This window comes from Phocoena sinus, chromosome 12 (genome assembly GCF_008692025.1).
Source record: "Phocoena sinus isolate mPhoSin1 chromosome 12, mPhoSin1.pri, whole genome shotgun sequence".
Lineage (NCBI taxonomy): Eukaryota > Metazoa > Chordata > Mammalia > Artiodactyla > Phocoenidae > Phocoena > Phocoena sinus.
Window position 1 is genome coordinate 47,918,569 of NC_045774.1, and position 24,630 is coordinate 47,943,198.

Here is a 24,630-nt window from a genome sequence, read left to right on the forward strand (position 1 = left end):
TGCATTGCTTTGGTTACAGGTAGTGTTAAATCTCTTTCATGTTTACTGGCCATTTGGGGGGGGAATGCATTTCCTTTTCATGTGTTTTTTTTTTTTTTTTTTTTTTTTTTGCGGTATGCGGGCCTCACTGTTGTGGCCTCTCCCATTGCGGGGCACAGGCTCCGGACGCGCTGGCTCAGCGGCCATGGCTCATGGGCCTAACCGCTCCGCGGGATGTGGGATCTTCCCGGACCGGGGCACGAACTCGCGTCCTCTGCATTGGCAGGCGGACTCTCAACCACTGTGCTACCAGGGAAGCCCTTTTCATGTGTTTTTAATTGAAGTGTTCATCTTTACTTTCTTGTTGATTTGTCAGCACTCTATATTAAGGATTCTTACCCTTGCTATATGTGTTGCTGTTAACATTTAAGAGAAGATTAAAACTGAACTGTAATTATAAAGCAAGAAAATATTTTAACTAGTAAAATTAAAAATGAGGAAAATGTTACTTTAAAAGAAAGAGTATAAGAAATTAAGCTGAGACAAAATAAAGCCCAGATAGAAATAGGAAAATTTAAGGTGAAAGAAATAGAAAAAGAAGCAGTACCAGTCAAATCAAAGAGAATTTCTAGAACAATGCCTATATTCTAGCTTGTATATGAAAAGCTTTGCATAAGAAGACAGAACTGGGGGCGTAGAGGACAATATGACTTATCTCTGGAAGGCTAGGGACAGTGTCACGGTTCTTTAATCAAGGTCTGTGTAGACACCAGCACAGTAGATCAAAATGGAGAATAGCATCCAAATCTTTCACAGTACTCTATATACTTGTTCAGAGCATTAGCTAATCCTCCTAAGAGGCCAAATCCATTTAAATACACATTTAAGAAGGGCAACAGATAAAAAGGTAGGCAAGGAAAGAATTACAAAAACAGGATGAAGTCTTGATGGGAGCAGGTTAATCTGTCATTTTAATTGCATCGTCTCTTCCTTTTGTCCACTAGTTAGATCAAGAAGCTTTTAGAGTTACAGATGCTAAAAAGTGACTCCTCTTGAAGAAACCATAAACAATGAGATGCCTCACACCACCTACTCCAGATTTTATGTAAGACAAATTGAATCTCACATGGAATTGCACGTGGTTTTTCCGAGAGTACATGACACTTTATCTTTAAGATAAAGTGGTTTTAAGAGTGGTTTTTAAGAGTGGTTTTTCTGAGAGTTCATGACACTTTATCTTTAAAAAGGAGGAAGGTACGCTTCCATGTCCATTTAGTCTTCAAACACGTAGAATGCGTCAGATCAGTTTTACTATATCCCCACTTTACATATGAGACCACTAAGGACCAGAAAAGGTAAGTGATTTGCCCCATCAAGGTGCTCTCAACAGTGTGCACTGTGGAGCTGGAATCAGAAACAACCTACACCAGTGCTGTCCAGTAGAAATATAATGTGAGCCACATATGCTGTTTTAAATTCTCTAGTAGATACCTAAAAAAGTTAAAAGAAATATGTGAAATTAACTTTAATATTTTATTTAGCACAATACATTTAGACTATTAACATCTTAACATGTAGTTAATATAAAACTCAATTAGATGTTTTACATTTCTTTTTTAATGCTAAATCTTTGAAATCCAGTATGTCTTTTACCTTTACAGCACATTTTTTTTTTTTTTTTTTTGCGGTACACGGGCCTCTCACTGTTGTGGCCTCTCCCGCTGCGGAGCACAGGGTCCGGAGGCGCAGGCTCAGCGGCCATGGCTCACGGGCCCAGCAGCTCCGCGGCATGGGGGATCTTCCCGGACCGGGGCACCAACCCGCGTCCCCTGCATCGGCAGGCGGACTCTCAACCACTGCGCCACCAGGGAAGCCCTTACAGCACATTTAAATTTGCCCTAGCCACGTTTCAAATACTCAAGTATATTTCAAGTACTTAATAGCCATGTGTGGCTAGTGGTTACCACACTGGACAGCCTGGTTCTAGACCAGTGGTTCTCAAGGTCTGGTACCCAGACCAGGAGCAACAGCATCACCTGGGAACTGTTAGAAGTGCACATTTTTGGGCTCCATTCCAAATCTACTGAATCAGACCCTCTGGGGGTGGAGGCCACCAATCTGTATTTTAACAAGTCCCTTCTGGTAATTCTGATACAAGCTAAGGTTTGAGAATCATTGCTCGAGACAATTGCCTCTTCATCCCAATCCAAATAAACCTAGGACAGCCACAGCAGGCTAGTACTGACGAAGAGGAGCCCATTCTCTTGAGATAAACAATTCTTGGCTAGATAAAGTTGGCATTCTCTTATATGGAAATCTTCTAGTCCTAGTTGTGGTTCCATTTCTTGGGACTATGGAATGAATCATCAACACATAATTTAAACAAGATTTCGTTTAACATTTTATTTAAGGAAGAAAAAATTGCCAGTAACCACCCTAGACAATCACCTTGAGTTTAGTTATTAATTTCTCTTGTCCTCAGTTTCCTCAGCCATAAAACGGGGATTAATAAATGTTAGCAACTTTAAAATGTACTGTGTACATAGCACAGGGAACTCTACTCAATACTCTGTAACAACCTATATGGGAATAAAATCTAAAAAAAAGTGGATATATGTATAACTGGTGCGCTTTGCTGTACAACAGAAACTAACACAACATTGTAAATCAACTATACTCCAAAAAGATTAATTAACAAAAAACTAATATTACACAGATTTCTCAAGGGGAAAGTTTCTATATAAATATCTCTCTTAGCTAAAAAAAAAAAGAAAGTACTGTGTACCAAAAAGAAAAAAGGCAACAAAAGTGACTGCTATTTTAAAACTACAGTTAAAAAATCAGTGGGCAGGAAAGGTAATATAGATTTTGAGCATAGAAGCAGAAGCCAATCCACTTATATTTCTCAGAACATTAGATTTTGCTGAGGGAGCAAGGTAGGGTTCTTGCCAAAATCATCAAGGAGAATGAATCCGAGTATGCCTTAAAGTGGAACTTTCAGTAAACAGGAATTACCTATAAAGAAAATCAGGAAGCTGAAGTTTTTTTTTTTTTTTTTAACGAAGTTACATCCTGCCATAGAAAAGCTGAATATGAAATAAAGACTGATGCGCTCTCAACTGTATACTAAACCAGCTATTATTTCCATCAAGGAAAATCTGAGCAAAAGCTCAGATTTAGAGAAGGGAAAACAACATGGGAAGGCTGAATGTCATGAGAAACCAAAGACAACCAACGGCTACAATTAAACATGATTTTGGAAAAAACTATGCAAATAAACCTCTACTCTGTGATTGCAGATTTCTCAGTCGCTGCCTGCCCTCTCCACCCCCTACCCCCATTTCCGTAATATTTCCTGCAGACTTTTGCTTGGAGATATATATATATATATATATATATATATATATATATATGTAATATACTCCGCACTCTTCGGTTTGACCAGAGAAAACAATTTCATCACCCTAACACTTTTCCAGTTTATTCTCCCACCTTCAAATGAAAAAACACTAGAAAGGCAAGATAGCCCTTTCTCGAGGCAGGTTCCCATGGTTTTGAGGGAATGGCAGATGCCTTTCTGCAGTGGCGGCTGCAATCTTCCGCAAAGCAGAAACTGCAGCTCACACCCTCTTCTTTCCTCACCCTAACCCACTATCCCAAGTCCACATAAACCTTAAAAACACACACACACAACTCCTGCAATCTCGCATTCCCCTCACACCTTACACCGCAAGCAAGCCAGGACGCCCGACGTTACGGAAGCGCTCCACCCACTCGGTGGCCCCACCCATCGCCGCCCCGCCCCCGCCCCCAAACGCCCAAGGGGCCCGTTGATAGGGCAGCGAAGCCTGCCATTCTCGCGGTGCGGCCCGCCCCCTCCTCGCTCCCCGCTGGGGCTGGAGGGGCTGGAGCATCAACGCGAGTAGCTGCGAGCAGCCGCGGTAGCGGCTGCGCGTAGTTGCAGTTGCGCCATCTGTCAGGAGCGGAGCCGGCGGGGAGGGGGCTGCCGCGGGAGAGGAGGAGGGGTCGCCGCGAGCCGAAGGCCGTCGAGACCGGACCGCCGACCGGCCGCGGGAGCAGAGGAGAGGCTGCACTCGGAGCCGCGCGTCCACCGCCGTCCGGGCGCGCGGCGCTTCAAGCCGAGCACCGAGGGCTTCCCAGGCTCACACAAAGCCGCCGCCCGCGCCTGGGAGGGATCCGGCCGCCGGGCCGGGGACACCCGGCGCCGCCCCCTGGGCACTCTCAGAAGGCCCACCGGCTCCCGGGCCCGCCGAGGAACCACCGGAGCCGCTTCGGCCGCGCCGGAGGAGGGCGGGGAGAGGACCATGTGAATGGGCTCCGGAGCCTGAGCGCAGCGCAGGTAAGCGGCCGGGGATGCGCCGCGGGGCTGCGGGGATGCTGCGGAGACGCCGGCCGCCGGCGCCCCCGCGCAGCGCCGCCCCCGCCGCGGGGCCCAGCGCTGCAGTCTCTGGGCCACCGCCGTCTCCCGGCGCCCCGCTGGGCTGCCGGGGAGTTGGTCCCGCTCGGAGTCTTCCTGTGGTCGCGCCGGAGGACACCTCTGCGGGGTGCGGCCCCGAGGTAGCTCAGTCATGGGGGGCGCATTTCCTCGCGGGCGCCGGCTGTGAATAGGTAATTGGCTTCGGGGCTAGGCTGGCCCAGACTCCGCCCCCGCCCTCTTTTCGGGGCCCCCCGCGGGGACCCGGGCTGTGTGTGTTGTTTTAATGTCAGGATGATGTAATCACTTAATAATTGAAGCCCAGTGCTGCTTCCCTCCCCACCCCACTCCACCCCTGCCCCACTCCTCCACCTCTCGGCCTCCTCCTCTTGCGGCCGTCGCCTTCCCCATCGCATCCTCCTGCCTATTTCTGGCACGTCCCTTGCACTTCCCCCATCCTCCCCTCCACTCTTCTGTGCCACCACCCACCCGTCCCCAGTCCCCTGTGCTGGAGCCGTAGCTCCTCTTCCTCTGACCCCCACATTCCTCCTGCTCCCTTAGGCTCCTTTCTCCTCCCTTCCCTGCTCGCTGGATTTCCTCTCGACTTCCTTAGATCGATGACTGTTTTTGTTTGGTCGCCTCCCCTCTCTTATCTGCGCCCACAGGCGGAGGGGACTGAGCCAGAAAGAGGCCACCGAGCTTGGGCCCAGGCAGAGATTTGCTGGGACTGAGTGAGAAGAGAGATAATAAAATCACCCTTCTTGCCCCCTCCTCCCCCAATAAATCACACAGACTCGCCGTCTGTGTGTGTGTGGTGTGTGTGTGTGACACAAAGAGCCCTTTCAGTGCACAGAGAGGAGACGCACAAAGTACCCAAGGATGGGCGCGATGCTTCTTGTTTCTCTTCCCTGGGGCTTCCCTTTTTCTCAGATAAAGCAGTTGATCTTCTCTCTGAGAGTCTTTCCTGCACATTTACCAAAAATAAAAGGCCCCAGATGCAGGGTGGCAGGTGCTGGCATTTTGCTGTATTCATGGACCGGTAGTGTTGACTGGCAGCTGCAGTATTTCTTAGATTTAAGGGGGAAATGATTTCAGCTGTCTGAAGAGTTGCTTTACTTTCAAGGTAGCACCCTCCCCCACCCAGTTTCAACCCCCTCTCATCGTAGGGGGTAGGATAAATTGGTATGGGGGAAGAAGACTTTTGTTTCTGAAAGAGAGTTAAATTGATGTCTGCTAGGAGTGAGGCAGCCTAACTTGCTTCTTCTCTCAAGTCTAAGGAGTACTGAAGTCTTTTGAAATGAAGTCTTGTCTGCCTAGTAATTGTTTTACCCTTATATTTAAACAAGCTCCTGGTGACATTGCTAACACAGCACTAAATTGGTATTTGGAAGACCACTGGAGACTGTGTCTCTTCCCTGCTTCAGGGTAGCCTTCAGACGCCCACATCCTTCCTCTCACCACCAAGTTGACTGTAATACTTTCCACCCTTTGTGCTCTTTCTCCTGAGTCCCTGCCCCATGGGTACTGTGCTTTCAGATGAAGGGACTCACAGATTTTTGGAGGAAGTGGTTTTGGTAACTATCTCAGGTTTTGGAGGCACTTAGCTATGATCGAAGGATGTAGAGAATCTTTTGACTGATCTTTTAAACCATCTACTGATGTTCCTCTTTTTTTTTTTTTTTTTGATGTTCCTCTTAAAGAGGAAATATAAATGTAAATCTGGAGGCTTAATGTTCCATTTTGTAAGCCAGTGACTGTTACATCCTTAATCAATAATGTCAAAACTTAGGTTGAACCCACTGATTCCTAAGAGTATGGCTCTTTGACTATTATAAGTAATAGAACTGTCTCATGTTCTTCAAGAATTTTATTAGAAAAGAGTTGTTATGGTTCATTAAACATTTACTTCTGCACTTTCTAAGGACATCCATCTTGGAACTTTTTATATTAAAAAAAAAGCAAAAGGCTTAATGAGCGTACTGTAAAAAAAAAAAAAAAAACGAAACACAATGGTTTGTTTGTTTGATGCTAGACCCAGGAAAGAAAGTCAGTGCACAATAAACTTGCGCTCTGTTGACCGAGTTCAAGAGAATGATGAGGTTGAATGTGAACAAACGCATACTCTGCTTTCTGCAGTTTTATTCTATGCTTTCTCCTGGGTCTGGAATCTCCAACCCCACCTGATTTGCTTGGGTCCTGTTAAACCTAGAGCCCAGCTGAAAAGTCTTCTACTCTGGGATGCTTTCTCCATCTTTTCACCTTCAAACAAATCACCATGCGTCCAATTTTGTTTTCATACCTCAGCAGCTGGCACATGTCTATTTCCAGCATTAGTTGAGCAACACATTAGAAGAGGGAACCTGGTCTTATTTATCTTGTTTCAACAAGTGTGAGCTAGGTCTTTGGTATGTGCTAAGCACCTGGATTAATTAGGCTACTGTTAGCAGCTGTAACAAATAGGCCTGCAAAAATATAATGCCCTCAAAAGCAATAGACGTTTATTATTCCTCATGTAATAATTCAAAATGGGTATTTCTGATCAGTGGGTGGCTTTCTTCCATGCAGTGATTCTGGACCCCAAGTTCTCCCATCCCATAGCACTCCATTGTAACCAGCTTTCAGCTGGCAGAAGGACAAAAGAGGGAATAGAGGGGATGTACGACTTTTTAAATGCCTAGGCCTGGAAATGACACCCATCACTTCTACTTACATACTTTACTTGAGGGCTAGTTATATGGCCACATTTAACTGCAAGGGAGCCTGGGAAATATAGTTAAGCCCATGTGACCAGAAATGTATTTGGGCCAGCAGCTTTGCCATATACTGCCTCCCAACAAGGCACAGTCGTTGCCCTCAAGGAGTTTGTAGGCTGATGAGAATTAAATGGAAACCTAGAGCCTGTACCCATCATTGTCTTGTACCTTTGATTTTATAAGTTCTGACCTTCTCATTTTAAACCCTGTTTCCCAAAACCCTTGCTTTTTTTTTTTTTTTTTTTTTTTAAACAATTTTATTGATTGATTGATTGATTGGCTGTGTTAGGTCTTCGTTGCGGTGTGTGGGCTTCTCATTGTGGTGGCTTCCCTTGTTGCGGAGCACGGGCGCTAGAGCACGCAGGCTTCAGTAGATGCCGCGCATGGGCTCAGTAGTTGTGGCTCGTGGGCTCTAGAGCGCAGGCTCAGTAGTTGTGGCACATGGTCTTAGTTGCTCTGCAGCATGTGGGATCTTCCCGGACCAGGGCTCGAACCCGTGTCCCCTGCATTGGCAGGCGGATTCTTAACCACTGCACCACCAGGGAAGCCCCAACCTTGCTTTTTGTCGGTTCTAGTGGCCAGTTTCCCACCCCAGTAATTTCCTGTAATACAGTGATCTGATGGCTCCTGTGCTGACTTTGATGTGGCTCTCCAGTAGCACCTTTGTTGGCCAAGATTTTTATCTGCTGATTTTATAGACTCCCCAAGTGGCTAAGCGGGGTCTTTAGAAATCACAGTCATACCTTCTCTAATTGGAAGAGGAAATTAAACAGACTGGAGAGGAGAAATTTCTTGCCCCAGGCCATGTTCATGGGAAGGGAGCCTCATCTGCCCAGCTCTTCAGTCCCACCTGGGTCCCCTCCATCCCACAGATACCCTGAGTTGATGACTGTGAGCCCTGCATCTTCCGTGGAGTTAAGTGAGCTCCCAGACCTCCAGGAGTGGGGTGAACTGCTAGTGTTCTGGATAATCCGTGTTCTCCGCAGGCCTTCCCAGGAGCAATTCTGTTTGTACTAGTCATCATACTTAGTTATGCACGTGTTTTTGCTATGAACAGTTTATTATATTCATCTGTTCTGCAAACATTGGCCGGTATGTTATTGTGTGCAAGGCACTGGGAGGTAGGATTATGAAAATGAATACTTCTGCTGTGTTCTTTCTGTTCAGCTTAGTCTGCTAGCGGAGATAAAAATAATACATAATAACTACTTTTATTGAGCATTTACTATGTGTCAAGCACTGTTTAAGCTCTAATCTTAGCAATAATGGTATGAACACCTGAAACTAATATAAATTGTAAATCAACTATACTTCAGTGAAAAAAACAATAATGATATGAAGTAGTTTCACTTATAATCCCCATTTTACAGATGAGCATTTGAAGCAAGGGAGGTTAAATAACTAACTCAAGATCATACATGGCTAGTAAGTGGTAGAGTCAGGATTCAGGCCCAGTTAGTTTGGTTTCAAAGCCCTCGCTCTTAGCCATGAGGCAATATGCAAAATACTACATATGGATATAATGATGATGTTGATTAAAATGTGTTACATGCCGTAAAGGGGGGGTGGCCTAAATGCTTTGGCAATTGATACTTTTGGTTGTTGGGAAATATAACTTTATGTTTAAATAAAAAAATAAATGTCCATTTCTACCACCGTGCTTTCCATTTTAGACGCTCATTTATTGCTCACCTAGGAAATAAAAAAAATAAATTAAAAATGGGAAAGCAAAGCATGTTGATACTGGAAATACTTTTACTCTGTGTGATTCTTTATTTCAGCTGGGTCCTTGTGTGTCCCAACAGATAGGTCTGTAAGAATTTGTGAATCGTCCTACATATTTACTCATTCCAGCAACATTCATTCATTGTATCTACCACTTGCCAGACATTGAACTAGGTGCTTCAGAGACAAAGAGTTATAATCCTGGCCCAAGGAACTGCACGAGGAAGTCTCTGTGATAACTGCCGTGATTCTAGGGGTCCGCAAGAGAGCATGAACTCCACAGAGAGGTGGGAAAATGGGGTGGCGAGGCAGAGAAGGCCAGAGGAGGAATTGGCCAGTTGAGTGTTGTGGGAAGGCCATTGCCCCAGAAGGAGCAGCCCAGAAAGCAGGTGCACAGACTTTTTAGGAAACTGCAAGTCGTTCAGGGTGGGTGAGGGTGGTAGAGAGATGGACAGAGGGAGAAGATGGGGCTGGTGGAAAAGTACTTAAATGTCAGGAATGCCATTTAAGAGTTGTAAGTAGAGGTGCCACTTTGGTCTGATTTGTTTTATAAAGGTCCATCTGGCCACACTGTGGGCTGTTGGCCAGAGGTGGTCAAGACAGATACAGGGAAGGTAGTTGTGGAAACTCAGATGAGCCATAGATGAGGTGCTGCACGGAAGTGGGGATGGAGCCAAAGAGACAGAATAAGAGAGGGGAGAGGCAGAGGGGGGTCCTTGGGAAGTAGGTGGAGAAAGACATGCAGACAAGCAATGCAGTAAAAGCAGGGAGTGGGTGTTTAAATGATGACTTTATCACAGACACTTTGGACTTCCCAAAGTATCTTGTAGGCAGTTGAATAGTAAGGGACTTAGAGATCGTGTAGTCCAGCACGTCCATTTTACTTATGGGGAAAAATGAGGCCCCGAGTGGCTAAGTGCCAAGGTGGCAGTCACCACTTAAAGCCAGGTTTCAACCCTTTCAGCCCAGGTGAGGGCTGTGGTCAGGAGCATGGACTCGGGGTGTGGTCCTGGTCTGACCCCTTCCAGCTGTGTGAGCTGGACCCAGTTACCTAAGCTCTCTGTGCCTCCCTTTCTTCACCTTTATAATGGAGTTAATAGTTCCTACCTCAAAGGTTTGCTGTGCGGAGTCCATAATTAATACATGTACAGTGCTCAGAATAGTACCCCACACATAGAAAAGCTGTGTGTTTGCTGCTGTGGTTTATGTGTGTATATATGTAGATACATACATATACACGTAACGTGTACATCTGACACATATATCCCTTAGGGAAGGGAGGATAAAAATGTATTCTGGGCTTCCCTGGTGGCGTAGTGGTTGAGAGTCCGCCTGCCGATGCAGGGGACGCGGGTTCGTGCCCTGGTCCGGGAGGATCCCGCATGCCGTTGGGGTGGCTGGGCCCGTGAGCCATGGCCGCTGAGCCTGTGCGTCCGGAGCCTGTGCTCCGCAATGGGAGAGGCCACAGTGGTGAGAGGCCCGTGTACGGCAAAAAAAAAAAAAAAAGTATTCTGTGCAGAAAAGGACATTTTGAATATTTTAGAAAGAGATGTGGGTGATTGTCAGTTCTGAATCAAGAATTATTGGAAAACATAGGAAATTAGTTGAAATAGTATGATAGAAAATAGCATTTTTAGCAAGTCTTCTTAAGAAATGCAGAACCTTTTTTATTCTTCAATAGAAAACATACAAGTACTTTGAAGTTAGCCCTATAAAAGGATATCTTTGTTTTAGTCAGATAACCAGAATTTTAACCTGTTTTCAATGTGCATCCCTTGAGCTTGACTTCAGAATGTCATCGTGACTTTCTGAAGGTAGAGTAAACCGCAGAATAGGAAAAAGCCCCGTGAGTTACGAGTTTCATGCACTTGGTTCCTATGAAAAAAAGGTGATTTGGGTTATTTAGAGGAAAGTAATTTTTTTCCGTGTTTCTAGTTGAGCAAATCTAATTTTTGGCTACTAAAACACATGAGAAGCCTGAACAATATTATCCAAATGGACGTGGGTGACGTGTAGTTCAGACAACTTGGGAGTAAGTGGCGCTCTGGACTTGATTAGAACACAGTAATCCTGGAAGGATATAAATTGAACTGGATTTATGGTCTAATAAAAACGTGGGAAGAAAAGATAATGCTTACTGACTCATGAAAGTTTAACAACGTTGTAAGGCCCTGAGTTGGAGAGCTCTCGTTTGGATGAGAGCGTTTCCCTCTCGTCTCAGCCTGCTTCCAGAATGACCTGCGTCGTGTCTTGCTCAGGCTGTGAAGCAGACTGGAGTCCTGTTGCTGGGTCTTCTTTGAGTGCAGAGATCATCACCTGTTGTGCCTCTGTCCACCCGTGACCTCAGGCAGCACCCGTTGGTTTGAGCAAATGAGTACTGATCACCCATTAACTGTGTTTGGGGGAGAAAAAAATAAGGTGTGGGAAAGTCTTAGCCCACTGCTGATTTGAATTCAGAAGACCTTTCCTGAGGACTACTTATTTCTGACCTGTATTGCCCTCTGTGATAGTGTAAAAAAGCACTTAGCACCCCACAGCCACTCACCTCTCCCTAAATATACCAGAAAAATAATCATACCTACCTTTGTTTTTGAATCCCAGAGGCCTTAAGTGCTTTACATACAGTAATTTACTTAGTTATAACAACTCGATGAGGCAGGGTCAAATGGGAAGATTGAGGCTCAGAAAGGTAAAGTAACTTGCCCATGGTCACATGGCTAATTATTAGTGAAGCCAGGTGTGTCTGGTTCCCAAACTTGCACCTGCTTTTGCTCCAAAGCTGTGGTTCTTCGTTCCCTGCGTACTCTCAAGCCTCCTTGCCTTTGCATTGCAGTTACTTCTGTGTTAGGTTTTGGGGGATACAAAGGCACCTTTGCCCCCAGGGAAGCCCCACACCTTCTGTGGCTCCACTCAAGACTTACCTTCTGGGAAGCCCCCCTTTGGTCCTGTCTCTGGGCTCCCATGGCACTTGGTTACTGCCTCATCATCACCCTCATCGCAGCCTGACTTCTAAAGCAGAGTGGAGTCAGCTGGGTCGGACAGTGGGAAGACACTGGTCTTTTTCCCTGACTTGGGAGCTCTTTCAAGTCAGGGGCTGTGTCTTATTCGTGGTTGATTTGCCAGCTGAACACCCAGCAGTAATCCATGAGGTACTGTCATTATTATTCCCATTTGATAGATGGGGAAACTGAGGCCTAGAGGTGAAGTGATTTGGTCAGGGTCACACAACTAGTAAGCAGAGCTGGGGTCTGAACCCAGACAGTCAGTCTGGCTCCAGAATCAATGCTCTTAACACTAAATTTGTTCCAACTCTCAAACAAGATTATAAACCGCAGGCTAGAGGCAGTGCCCTCCGCCTCCCAGCCCAGTACCTCACAGTCCACACACAGTAAAGATCACCCTCTTGTTTCTACCATCCACTCTGGCAGAAAGACAAACAGGATATGTCTAACCAGGCCTTATCTCATGATACGGAAAGAGCTTTGGGGCCGTGGTTGCATGACTGTCCTCTGAGGGTCTTAGAGAATGCATAGTCCCAGGCCCGGTTCTGACTCAGGAGGTATGGGGTGGCCAGGGTTGAACACTGACATCTTTCCTGTATATGAGAATGGCCCTGAGGATGGAGCCATCAGGGAGGCAGCTTCTGAAAGACGAGGAATGAAGAAGTACAGTGACTCAGCCACAGTGGGGGGAGCTGGCTGTTGAAGTGGCAAAAAACCACCCATCAGCCAGAGCCAGAGGGAACTAAGCCAGGGGGAGGCTGGGGTCAGAAATCCGTCACAGAAAGACCTCTTACCTTGTATTTTTAAGATTTCTAAGTACCTGCTCCTTTTGAATGTGCTGGTGGGATTTCATCTGATGAATTCAAACACTTTCATTTTCTTCAGAGCTTCCATCTTGGAGGTACCCAAAAATAGTAAGCTTTTCAAGGAGTTGTATAAGGATTCCATCTGCTTTATACTGAAAAGTAGGGCTTTAATGGAAAATTAAAAATGAGTCAGATTGCCTTTACCGCAACAAAGCCCAGGGCACTTTTCCTAATCCTTTCTTCTTTTAATCCCCAGAAAAAGTTACTGAATCTGTATTTCTGTGAAATTCTGCCCAATTGAAATTCTACTGAATAGGCAAATAAACACCAACGAGTTCCTTCATTTCCACACACTGTAGTTAGTATCTGTTTGGAAGCAATAACAATATCAAATGTTGTCACTTGTAAAATTTGACTTTTATTTCAATTTGAACTGTATTCCAGAAATTGTGTGATATGCTTCCCGTAGCTAGGCATATGCATGCAAGGATATTTGAAAATCACTGATTTCTGTTAAAGGTTTCTCTTGTTTGCTCTCAGAGTTTGGAAGGGTTCACCTTTTTATTGTCTGACCTCCTAGAGATACAAATAGCCCCTCATCATTTTCAGTTACAGGAGCTGAGTTGTTAATGAACTCTCACACTCTGTCATTCTGTACCTTTTATCACCATCTCCTGCTTGAAAATGCCAGTTCTGTAGCTGTACTTTGTGTGTGCCTTTGCCCGATCGATATTCTCGTGATACGTTGTGTCCTTCAGGCTCTCCTGTGGTTTGCAAATAATGATTCCAGTTGCTTCACTCCTACGCTTTCTAGCTTGAGTTGAGGAGGTGGTTGATCCATGTCAAAACTCATGTGCTGGCTGATGTAAATACTGGTTCTTTTGCCTTGTCCCCTAACAACCCAGTGAACGGGAGAAAGGCCAAATCCTTTAGCCTGGCATTCAGCGCCTTCCCCCATCTCCATGTTCTGAGGCATTCCTGGCTCACCTCATTCACCATCACGCTAACACTTGATTCTCCAGATGTCAACATAGTATCTCATTAGTATGGAATACGTGTTCTGGCCTTTGCTCTCCTTTCCTGGACTCCCCAGCCCTTCCTTTCCCCGGGAACCCTATCCATTTCTCAAGGCCCAGCTGGAATCCCAGCCCTGGGCAGCTTCCCCTCGTCTCATTCTCTTGCATTGAACCTGTGTGCCTCTCAGTTGCCTCCTAAGAAATGATGCCTTGTGTTGTTAGTTAAATCCTGATATGAGGAATCCAAGGAGCAGAGAATTTTTGTGAGTTGCCCAAGGTCATACATGCAGTTCCTCATTTAGTTTAGACTAGAAGCCAGGTCTCCTGGAAATCTGTGTATGTGGGTCCTGCCTTCTCAACAGACCATTGGCTTCATATGTGCAAAAATGTTGGGGTTTTTTGTCCCCCTGTAGCTTGTAGCACACTGTCATTCATGGTGTAGATACTCAGCAGGTATTTATTTAGATAGGCCCTGGGGGCAGAGTGCTGGAATATGTAGCTGGTTTCCTCACCATCTGTGAGGCTAGGCTGGCATCTCCTTGGACATGGAGCTTCTGTAGTTTCTGACGGCACTAGATTTACTCTCTATGGACCCATGTGATGTAGGTACGGGGACTGTCCTATACTGTCTTCAGAACCACCATTGTCTTCTGAGAATGGTATGTGTTTAAAGATCTTTTATCCATAATCTTGAGCTTTTTGTTAAAAATTTAAGGTGGTCGGGGCAACTTCTTTGCCCTCAGTCATCAGGTTTTCATCAATAAGATTTTCAGCAAAAACAACAGAAAGTTACCGATAGTGCACAGTGATGTACAAGACCAGGGAGAAATGCAGAATGTTTCAAAATCTGGAAGAAACTGGAAAAATGCAACAGTGAGTTATAGAAGAGGGAAAAGTGGCAGAATGGACCACTGGTGTTGTGCCTGAAGGTCTGTGGAGCCTGGGGAAACGGAAGGAGGCAGGCTCACCCACTGTGCACCTACCCATGGCTGGACCTCTCACAGTAGCATTTAGCTGAGTCCCTCAGCCACATGGAACCCAGCTGTAGCTGTGAGGGTGCCTTCCTTTCCGGAAGGAGGCAGGCTCACCCACTGTGCACCTACCCATGGCTGGACCTCTCACAGTAGCATTTAGCTGAGTCCCTCAGCCACATGGAACCCGGCTGTAGCTGTGAGGGTGCCTTCATTTCCGGAAGGAGGCAGGCTCACCCACTGTGCACCTACCCATGGCTGGACCTCTCACAGTAGCATTTAGCTGAGTCCCTCAGCCACATGGAACCCAGCTGTAGCTGTGAGGGTGCCTTCCTTTCCGTGCATTCATTTTGTTCATTTGGCATATCTGGAGAATCTCCGTAGCTGAGACTTAAGGTCCTACAGAGTAATGATTTAACACTAGAACCCATCCACAGCCTCTGTATATCCTTCCACAGAGTGATTGACAATAAACCTTATAAAATGTTTTCCATGGTTGCGGGGAGGGACTACTTGAGTCATTTCTGTAACAAAAGACACAACAGCACACAGGCAGTGTTTGTCAGCCCCTCATTAAGAGTCTTCTCAGCTCCCTGTGGAAAGTTCTCTGTGATTCCTCATGAATGGCTTTGCCTGCCTAATCCTCACCTAGATGCCAGGTTTAATGTATCCGAGGGATGGAGAGCATTAAAAACACCTTCTGTAGATATTGGCCAACTGCTAACAGCAGAGAGGGGGAAGGGGTGGACCTTATGCTTCACTGTTGCTTGAAAAGCCATTATGGTCTTTGGAAAGCGGTAGTGAACTTTTTTCCTTCCTTCCCCACGCGCTGTCTATGATTTCAGTGCTTTCCCCGCCCGCCTCCCCACTGCCACAAGCACCACCTTCAATGTGGGAGATCACGCGCCACTAACAAGATGCACCCTCCCCTTGGCCAGCGTATAATATCACCACTTCGCGTATTTATCCAACTTGTTCGTGTTCAGTCACTTTGGTACGTCAGTGTCAGTACTGTGCATTTTCAGTAGCAAGCTTCTAGAAGGCTGAAAGTGCACCTCATTTAATTTGCTTTGTGCCGTGAAACACTGCACTGAACTGTGGATTTATTAAATGCTTGTAGATCTTGATTCTAAGCTTCCAAGTTGGGAGGTCTTAAAAGTGTTCTCGGTACTTCTGGAATGAGATGCATCTCGAGTAAATTTTCCTCTTGTGGATAACACATCAGGTCCTCTGCATTGGTGGATCCTCAGAGTCATGGGATAGAATTCAGAGTTTGGTTGCACATGATGTTTTAGGTTCTACCTTATGTTTCCCCTCCTTGGTTGAAAATGCAATGATCCCAGCTTCTAATTCTGTCAGCAGGTTAGGGCCAAAGCACAGATAATATGCCATACCACACCCTTCTGTTCATAGAAGTGCGGTTGACCGTATAATTCCCTGTGTCTTATGGTTATTATTTCAACAGATTCTTGACTTCAGACTGCTGAGACTTGGAGGTAGTTCTCTAAGGGGCCAAGGATTGCTCACTGAAGGCCGGTGAGGTATGGCTGGGAAGAACCTATAAGGACTACCGTGTCCTGAGCAGAGCCACATGCCTCTGTGGGTGCCAGTAGCTCCTGGGAAGTTCTGGTTAGTTTATACCTAAGGGTATAACAAGGAGGATTGGCGTTTGGAAAACTGCAGCTCCAAACATTCTCTGATTGTACCTCAGCCCAACTATGCCATACGGAGAAGAGTCCAGTGTGGCAAAGTGTTGAGAGTCCCCAGTCTAGGGGGCTCAAGGGGAGCGCCAGTGCCGTCCCTGATCTCACATCCCTGGCTTGTGACAGAGGTTCTGTCTCCAGGGGATGAAATATCCCAGCCTCCACTGCCACAACAATGCGCCCATGCATTTGAGGTACAGCACTGTCACTGTGGGAGGAGTCTTGCTTGTACTCCCCACCAGGACACTCAGCTGGGCTCTTGGTGCCTCCTGGATGAGCTAGAACATGCAGAAATGACCCACTAAAGAGGGTGATGTTGGTGAGGCTGGAGAGAGAGGTGTAATGGATGGAAGGGGATCAACAAAGAGTCGGTGGGGGACACGACCTGATACCTGATCATGTCAGGTATAGAAGGAGCCCTTGGATTAGTTTCCTGTGGGTGCTGTAACAAATGACTGTGAACTGGGTGGCTTCAAACAACAGGAAATTTCCTCTCACAGTTCTGGAGGCCAGAAGTCTTGAGGTTCAGGTGTCAGCTCAGGAAGACTCTGTTCCCTGCCTCTTTCCAGCAACCCTTGTTTTTCCTGGGCTTGTAAACCCATCAGTACAGTTTCTGCCTTCATCTTCACACAACATTATCCTCTGTGTGTCTTTACATGGCCTTCTCTTATAAGGACACTTGTCACTGGATTTAGGTCCCACCCTAATCCAAGATGATCTCATCTCAAAATCCTTAATTACATCTGCAAAGACCCTTTTTCCATATAAGGTCACATTCCCAAGCTCCAGATGGACATACTTTGGGGGGCTACCATTCAACCCACTGTAGCCCTCAAAAGGATAAAAATTAGCAGTAACTCAGAGGGAGATAGAACAGATGAGGAAGGTATTTGTAAGTTTGAATGACTACTAGAGGGTAGGCACAGTACTTTACATGTGTGATTTTAAACTGTCGCTTCAAGATAGGTGAAGATGACTGTGAAATTTTTATGTGAAAAGCAGTTCAAAGACGTGGAGTGTCCTGAAAGTTTTCAGTAAAGTTGGAGGCTGAGCCATCATCCGAGGTTGGAAGATTTGGGGATGGGAGGGAGACTTGGAGAATATAGAAAAAGCCCAAACAGCCAGGAAAATATAGGATAATGTGTTAATAGATGGATAAAAAGTATTACAGAGAAATAGTGAGGCTCCTTTGGAATTTGTAAGTATTTTTAATGGGTCCCTTTAGCCCAGTTTTGTGACTTTGCTTGGTAGTACTTGTCACTTTGGAATGGAAAATCTGACCTTGTGGTGAGAGTTAGTTTGAATAGTCAAATGAAGAAGATGTTCTAAGAGATAAAGCATCAGTTGAATTAGCTGAAAGTAGGGTTCACGCTGGATAGGGGAGTGAGCTGGAATTGGGATGACGGATAAGGCAAGGAAGGGCCTGAGCTTTTAGGGATATGATGGGTGAACACACCCATCACATACGGAGGAGGAGAGGCAAAGGCGAGAAGGCCCTGGGAAGAAGAAACCCAGGAGGTGGAGAGTTCTAAATGATGCTGAACAAGGTGGCTTCCTGTTGAATGGATCCACTTAACAGTAGAATAGAGATCAAGGACAATAATTCTTATATAAATAATTCAAGAAAATGGAAGCCATAGTTCCCTTTTTGCCCTTGGTTCAAATTATGTATAAATGGTGTCTTCTAGAAAAATGACGTGTCAGTATGTTGCACTTTTTAAAAATCCTGGATGAGTGTTCTGGGACCTCTGAGAACTTGCATTATGACCAGCTGGTTCAGTGGGGATAATACTTTGAACTAGTATTCAATTTACTTTCCCTTCCTTCTAATTCTTGTTGCCCTGTTAGTCTCCCCCATTGAGGCAGAGGATTCCATGACTTCGGGGGAAGGACAGAGTATGGCCTAAGACAAAGAAGACATTGTTCAGCTTTTGACTTCCAAAACAGGACCTTGAGGCATGTTTGGAGACCAGAGTTAGCCCAGGCCTTCATTTAAGAGAGGCAGGCTTTGTTAGAAGCAAAGTGATTTGCGGATTCCGAGGAGCCAGATCTCAGGAGACGTGGCGTATGTTGTACAGTCAGCCACGCAGGATGGGGAGGCTGCAGGAAGGAGGAAATGCCTTCCTGGGTTGGAGGATGGAGTTTGTAGAGATTGGGAGGAGGCTAGAGATAAAAAATGAATGGGTCACTGAGATGCCACACTCCAGGTGGGCGGAGGAGAATCTGCCCCGCCCCCATCTGGTTATCTGGAAGGAAGCCACATTGGAGTGGACCCTGCATTGGGGCATATTTAGGCAGAAACAGCCCTGAGGTGATATGCCTTCCCCTCATTTCCCAAAGCTTACATGTGATGTAAGAGAAATCCCAACAATCCTGCAGGCCCCCTAGGACAAATGTGGAGGTGCTGCGGGAGCTGGGCGGGAGAGTCCCTGGGTCATGTTGAAGAGGGCACAGAATGAACTGGGCCAGGCTGAAGACTGGCTGCAGGTTTCCACCAATCACATCAGCAGAACCAGGCTAGCACCCAAAACAAAGGGATGAGACATCCCAGGGAGGCCAGTGAGGGCTTAGAGGGCAGTGCCTGGACCAGGTCCTCGCCCCATCATGTGGTGGCCTCTAATCTTCCCCCTTGGGGAAGGAGGGAGAGGAAAAGGAACACAGCCCTTTTGAAAAGGAACACAGCCCTGAGAGGCAGTCTGAGATGAGCTCAATTTGACTAATTGCCCTGAAGCAACGAAAATTTTAAATCTGAAGAGCAAGTTATCTTGAAGTAGCAAGATTGTTTTTTCTACCATCAGCAGAAATGCAGTGGTCATGATCAAGTTGAATTCAACTATGGAGAAATGTATGCAGCTGAGTAGAAAGTATACGTTTCAAACCTTCTACGTTGCATTTGAGCTGTATTTTAACAGGATGGTGATGGTGATGGTGATGGTGGCAAATTTGCTTACTTGTATTCCTATAATATGCCTTTTCCTTTGGGTAAATTGTGGCTTAGCCTACCTGTATTAGGTTCATTTTGGGCAAGAAGTGGGAAGATCTGTCCTCTCAAGGAGCAGAGTTGTCCACCAGATATTCCAAAGTGTAGCCGGGATCTTGGGCTTCCCATTGTTTAGTTGGCGGCACTTCCTCCCAGTGTCCTGGAAGGAAGGACCTCGGTTGCCATGGAGTCTCAGGTCAATGGAAAGTATTAGAATTTCAGGGCTTTCTCTAATGAACTTAACTGGGATGCTGGAGACTAGAAGGTAATTCTTACGGGGTGTGATCCTTTAGTTCCATATTTTAAAGGTATCAGGGTGAATACTAGAAATTACAGTCTCTGACAGACTATAAGGGGAGAAGCACTTCATTTTTATTCAGTCCTCATGTACTAAATAAAGCATGAGTTTATGAAGAGATTCATTTCCAAGTATAATTCATAAGTAGTTACCAGAACACTCAAATGAGAGAGGGGGAAAAAAACCAGTTAGCTCTTTTTGAATACATTTTGTCTCCGACATTCATACGAGGATGATGTTGCATTTAAGAGGATGTTTTAAAACCTGCTGTTTCTTGAAATGCCTAGTAATTTTGGAAGGGAAGTCTTCCGTTTTGCTTTAAAAAGCATACGTTTGGTGGGGCGGAGTCAGGTGGAAAGTTGCCTGTTGGGATACTGCTTTTTGTATTTTCCTACTAGAAAATTACGGCAACACTTTGAGCACATCTTCTCAAAACATAAATACATCTCATATTTTCTCTCATCTCTTGGGGGAGCCAAGAGAGCGAGGGATAGGGGACCATAACATTTTTTTGAAAGGAGTCACTAAAATAATTTAAATTATAGAACTTAAAAAAAAAGCGCTGATTTATTAACTGATATCATTTTCATAATATTTTTGACCTATGAAATAGTTTTATTCACAATCTTCTCAAAAATAAAATTCCTAAAACTTAAAAACATGTCCCTATACATTAGAGCAAAAAAAATCTTTTTATACTGGTTATCTAAACAAGAAAAAGAACATAAGATGATAATTATTCTTGGTACATATTCACTCACTTTAGCCAGTTTTTCAGCCATATGTCTTTAATACTCATGTCAGTGTTATTTTATAAAGAATGAATTGTTTTTTTTTTTTTTTTTTTTTTTTTTTTTTTGGCGGTACGCGGGCCTCTCACTGTTGTGGCCTCTCCCGTTGTGGAGCACAGGCTCCGGACGCGCAGGCTCAGCGGCCATGGCTCACGGGCCCAGCCGCTCTGCGGCATGTGGGATCTTCCCGGACCGGGGCACGAACCCGTGTCCCCTGCATCAGCAGGCGGACTCTCAACCACTGCACCACCAGGGAAGCCCAGAATGAATTGTTTTTAATTCTCATAGAGTTGCCTGCAATTTCCTTCAAAGTTGTGTTTTATAGTTAATATTTGAAACTATTACTGTCTTCAATTCGCATTTATGTATACATCACAATATTTTTAACTGAGAAAATAACTCTTTCTACAGATGCACATACGCTCAGAGCAAATTCTGCTAAATGGAGGCTTTTCTCAGAATAACTTTTTTTTCCACACCGAAATGTGTGAACATTTTAGCCCAAGTATTTTCACAACTCTTTTACCCCCATTCAGGATTCTTATCTTCAATAAATAATTTTATAAGGCAAAACTCATGAAAATAAGTCCCCCTGTGGTCCTTTTGAATGCTTTATCACATTTAGGTGACACAAAATCATAGATCATTCATAATTTCACTCCATTGTGGTACAGAATATAAATGTATCCAATTAAAACCAGGAACATCATCAAAACATTGCCACAAGTTGAGATACTCCAAAATATCTGTAATACTGTTTCAAAATTAAATCTTGGACACTGAATTGTCTAATGTGTTTAGTGGCTTCCTTTGCTTTTGTTGGGATAAATTTTAACATCTTCCTACCCACAAGCCTTGTTTTCAGTAACTGCACTTTGTTAAATGCTTTTTAAAAGCTGAAGTGTTTTGGCACTTCATTCACTACTTTGAGCAAAGATTTCCAACTGTTTTGCAACAGAACACACCCAGACTTTACAGGATTCATCCACATACCAGCATGGCACACTTAGGTTGACTTAGAGAGTCATTTCTCAAACATTTCTAAAACCTAGTTGATGATGACAGGCGGCAAATAGAAGGCGTGTACTACCATGCTGAAGTGTTTTTTGTATTCACAAAGCACTTTATCACAAAAATTTCAGAGTTCCAGTTTTTCTAACTATTTACCAATTTCTACATTTATAATTTATTTTGAATTGGTAGGATATAGCCACTTGTTTGAATGCAGTTATGAATTATGCGTATGCCACACCCATGTCAAATAACTTTCTGCTCCATAGATTTCTTGGTTTAGTAAGGACAATTATTTATAGCATCACAAAATTTGTATTTGTATTCTGCAAAAACAAATAATTTCATCTCGTGTTAAACTTTTGACAAATTACAGTAGCAGTCACACTAGCATGAAATGTTGCATCTGTGACAGAATGAACTTCCACCAGCTTCATTTTGATCCCAGGAAATAGATGGGGAAAAAAAAATCAAACCATAATTGAAATTAATCGATTCTTCTGTTTAAAACACCTGTTAATACTAACATACAACTGGAATCATTTGTGTGGTGTTTTCTTCTGCTAATGAAACCAACACATTAAAGCTCTCACTTCACTTTTCCAATGTGCACAAAAAAAAACCCTGAACTTAAGAATAAGCGGAATCAACATAGAATAGCATTTGATCTAAAGGAAAAGTCATGCTTCCTAGAGTGCTATGTCAGTGAACCTTCCATAGCTGCCTGTGTTGAATTGCTTGTTACAATAACTGTTAACATTTGAAGTAGTTACTGATGCTTCTTCAGCAGATTGGACTTATCTAGTGAATGATATCATTCAGGCTACCATGGTGAATAATACCAATGAACATTTTGTGCCAGCTACCATCGTCAGCTTTCTTAAACAAACAAAAATTCAGTAATTTTTCATTTAATTTGCATTTTTTTCTTTTTCAGTCCATTGCTGCTGAAGAGGACATTGCAAAGTAAAATAGAGTAACAATAGATAAATGACAAAAACACTGTAATGAGAGCATTCACACCATTCTTGAAAAGGTCTGTTTCCTGCAAATATTTCACATACACCTAACCTGTAGTTTTCTGTTTCCCATGGATCCTTCTGACCAGTGTTTTGTGCATCTCAGGCTACAGTATGGGTCAGCACAACTGGTCAGTACATCCAGTGTCTGGCAGGGGCTCTACCAATTGAGAATGGGAGGAGTTAGCTGCCCCAGCTGCTTGTGTCCAACTGCTCTTTATTTTATTGGTGAGCATCCTGCCTGTTTTCCTTGAAAGAGAGGTATTTACTGCAGCCAAGATTGGAAAAGGACAGGAAAGGAGGTGGATTGTCATTGGTTACCATTCAGACTTAATTACACGTAAGGAAGAAAATTCTCTTCACTGTGCAGTTGTTTCATCGCTGGTAGGCAAGACCATGGCTGAAGCCAGTCTTGGTGCATTTTAATGCAACTCTTAATAACAGTCCTTGGTTTAAAAAATGAAACATCTGGACAAAAGCTTCATCTGACAGGCTGCTGGGACAATGGGTGTAATCTAGCGCTTTCACAGACAAGCCATGGCCTAAGGTCACCCTAGTTAGAGATCACATTTCTCCGTCTGCTTTGTACTGTCCTCTTTGGGCCAGGCTGTTCTGATAACACTACCGCTCTGCCCTCCTCTACTGTTGGCTCCAGTCCCACAGCTGAGCAAGCTTTTAAAAATCCACTGAGACCACATTGCTGGGTAACAACCCTCAGTGCCGTCCTCTTGAGTTGGAATAAAGTCGAGCTTTTCACATGGCCCAGGAAGCCTCTTAAGCTCCCACCCGCCCAGCTGGCTCCGCTAGATTTTAAGCTTCCTGGTGCCATGTACCTCGCCTGTCTGTTTTCTTCCCCAGTGTGGTACATGAGAGATGCTCAATGTATTTTCTCAAAGGAGTGAATATGATTTGAGTTGATGAAAGGAAAAGAGGGAGTGTCTTGCTAATCTTTGGGGATAAGGAATACAAGTCTCAGTCTCTATGTCCTGAACATTATTTCTACCTCTGATAACAAAGTTGCACAGCAGAATGTATCACAGGACTAAATCATACCCGCTAGCAGAGATGTTATGATGCCTCCAAACTATCCTGATTCTGCAGTCTCCCATCCCCCTCCCGCCCCCTCCCTCCACCCAGGGAGGCAAGTGTGAATTCTAGTGAGTCTATTGTTTTCTCCAGCATTAGGTCAGAGATTTTGTTTTGCATATACTTGGTGTCTGTAACACGGAAAAGTGCTTCTCTGGTTGATTTGGGGGAAACAGGGCCGTGTGACAGTGGTGGTGGAGGAATACTTAGAAGTCACAATTTTGAGATCTTGTGTTCTTACACAACTGCTTTCTGTTGGATCTCTTTTTAAAACATGCTGCCGTGCAGTTTTATCACGAACGCCTTTCCAAGGACAGTAAATGGTTTTACGCACTATGACATCGTTTCCATGGCAACTAGTGTATTTTAGCAAAGAGAGAGACTGCTAGAAGTAGGCTAAAAAGGACAAATACAGAAATGGCACAGTGTAAAATGTGGGACAGTGTGTGTTGTAGTAAAGATTTTTTTCTGACTTCTTGTTTAGGAAAACCTGTATAGCTAGATCTTGGCTTTTTAACTCTTACTAATAAAATTTTTACTGCACCCAACACTGTCTAGTATTTTGCTGACACAGTTCCTTTAGTTAGTACTTGGATTTTTTTTTTTTTTTTTGCTTGCTTGTCTGTTTGCTTTAACATGTTCATTCCATCAACATACACACATTTGTAATTTCATCCATTTTTTAAATATGTTATCTTCACCTCGCGTTCTCCTGTGGCAGCCACCTCACATCCCTGCTGCCCTTGATGGCAGAGCTGCTCGAGAGGGCTGTCTCCACTACTGGTCTCCACGTAGCATTTGTTAAAAAAAAATCAAAGCCATTCCAAGCAAGCTTTTACCCCACCACTCACTCCACTTACTCACCCCTCATCCTCTAAGACTATTACAATTTACCTCTTTTGTTTTTTTTAGAAGCTATCATGTAGAAGTATACATTTCAAATACTTCTACAAAACATCAAGCCCCATGTGTGAGCGTTTGTGTAAACCCTGGTTTTTTTTAAAAAAATAAGAGATTGGGTTACCCTGCTTCGTGCATCTGAATGTACTTGGATT

General features: G+C 44.5%; 1 protein-coding gene across 5 annotated transcripts in view; it reads left to right on the forward strand.

The window, feature by feature from the left end:
• The first annotated feature begins 3,880 nt into the window (after window positions 1-3,880).
• FYN (FYN proto-oncogene, Src family tyrosine kinase) overlaps window positions 3,881-24,630 on the forward strand; it is a 206,345-nt gene continuing 185,595 nt past the window's right edge. For 2 of the 5 annotated variants that reach the window (XM_032651938.1, XM_032651939.1), the window contains exon 1: window positions 3,978-4,339. The gene's annotated coding sequence lies outside the window, so the exon portion shown is untranslated. Of the gene's footprint in view, window positions 4,340-24,630 lie in introns of all 5 variants that reach the window. The other 3 variants (XM_032651936.1, XM_032651934.1, XM_032651935.1) reach the window with 3 other exon arrangements.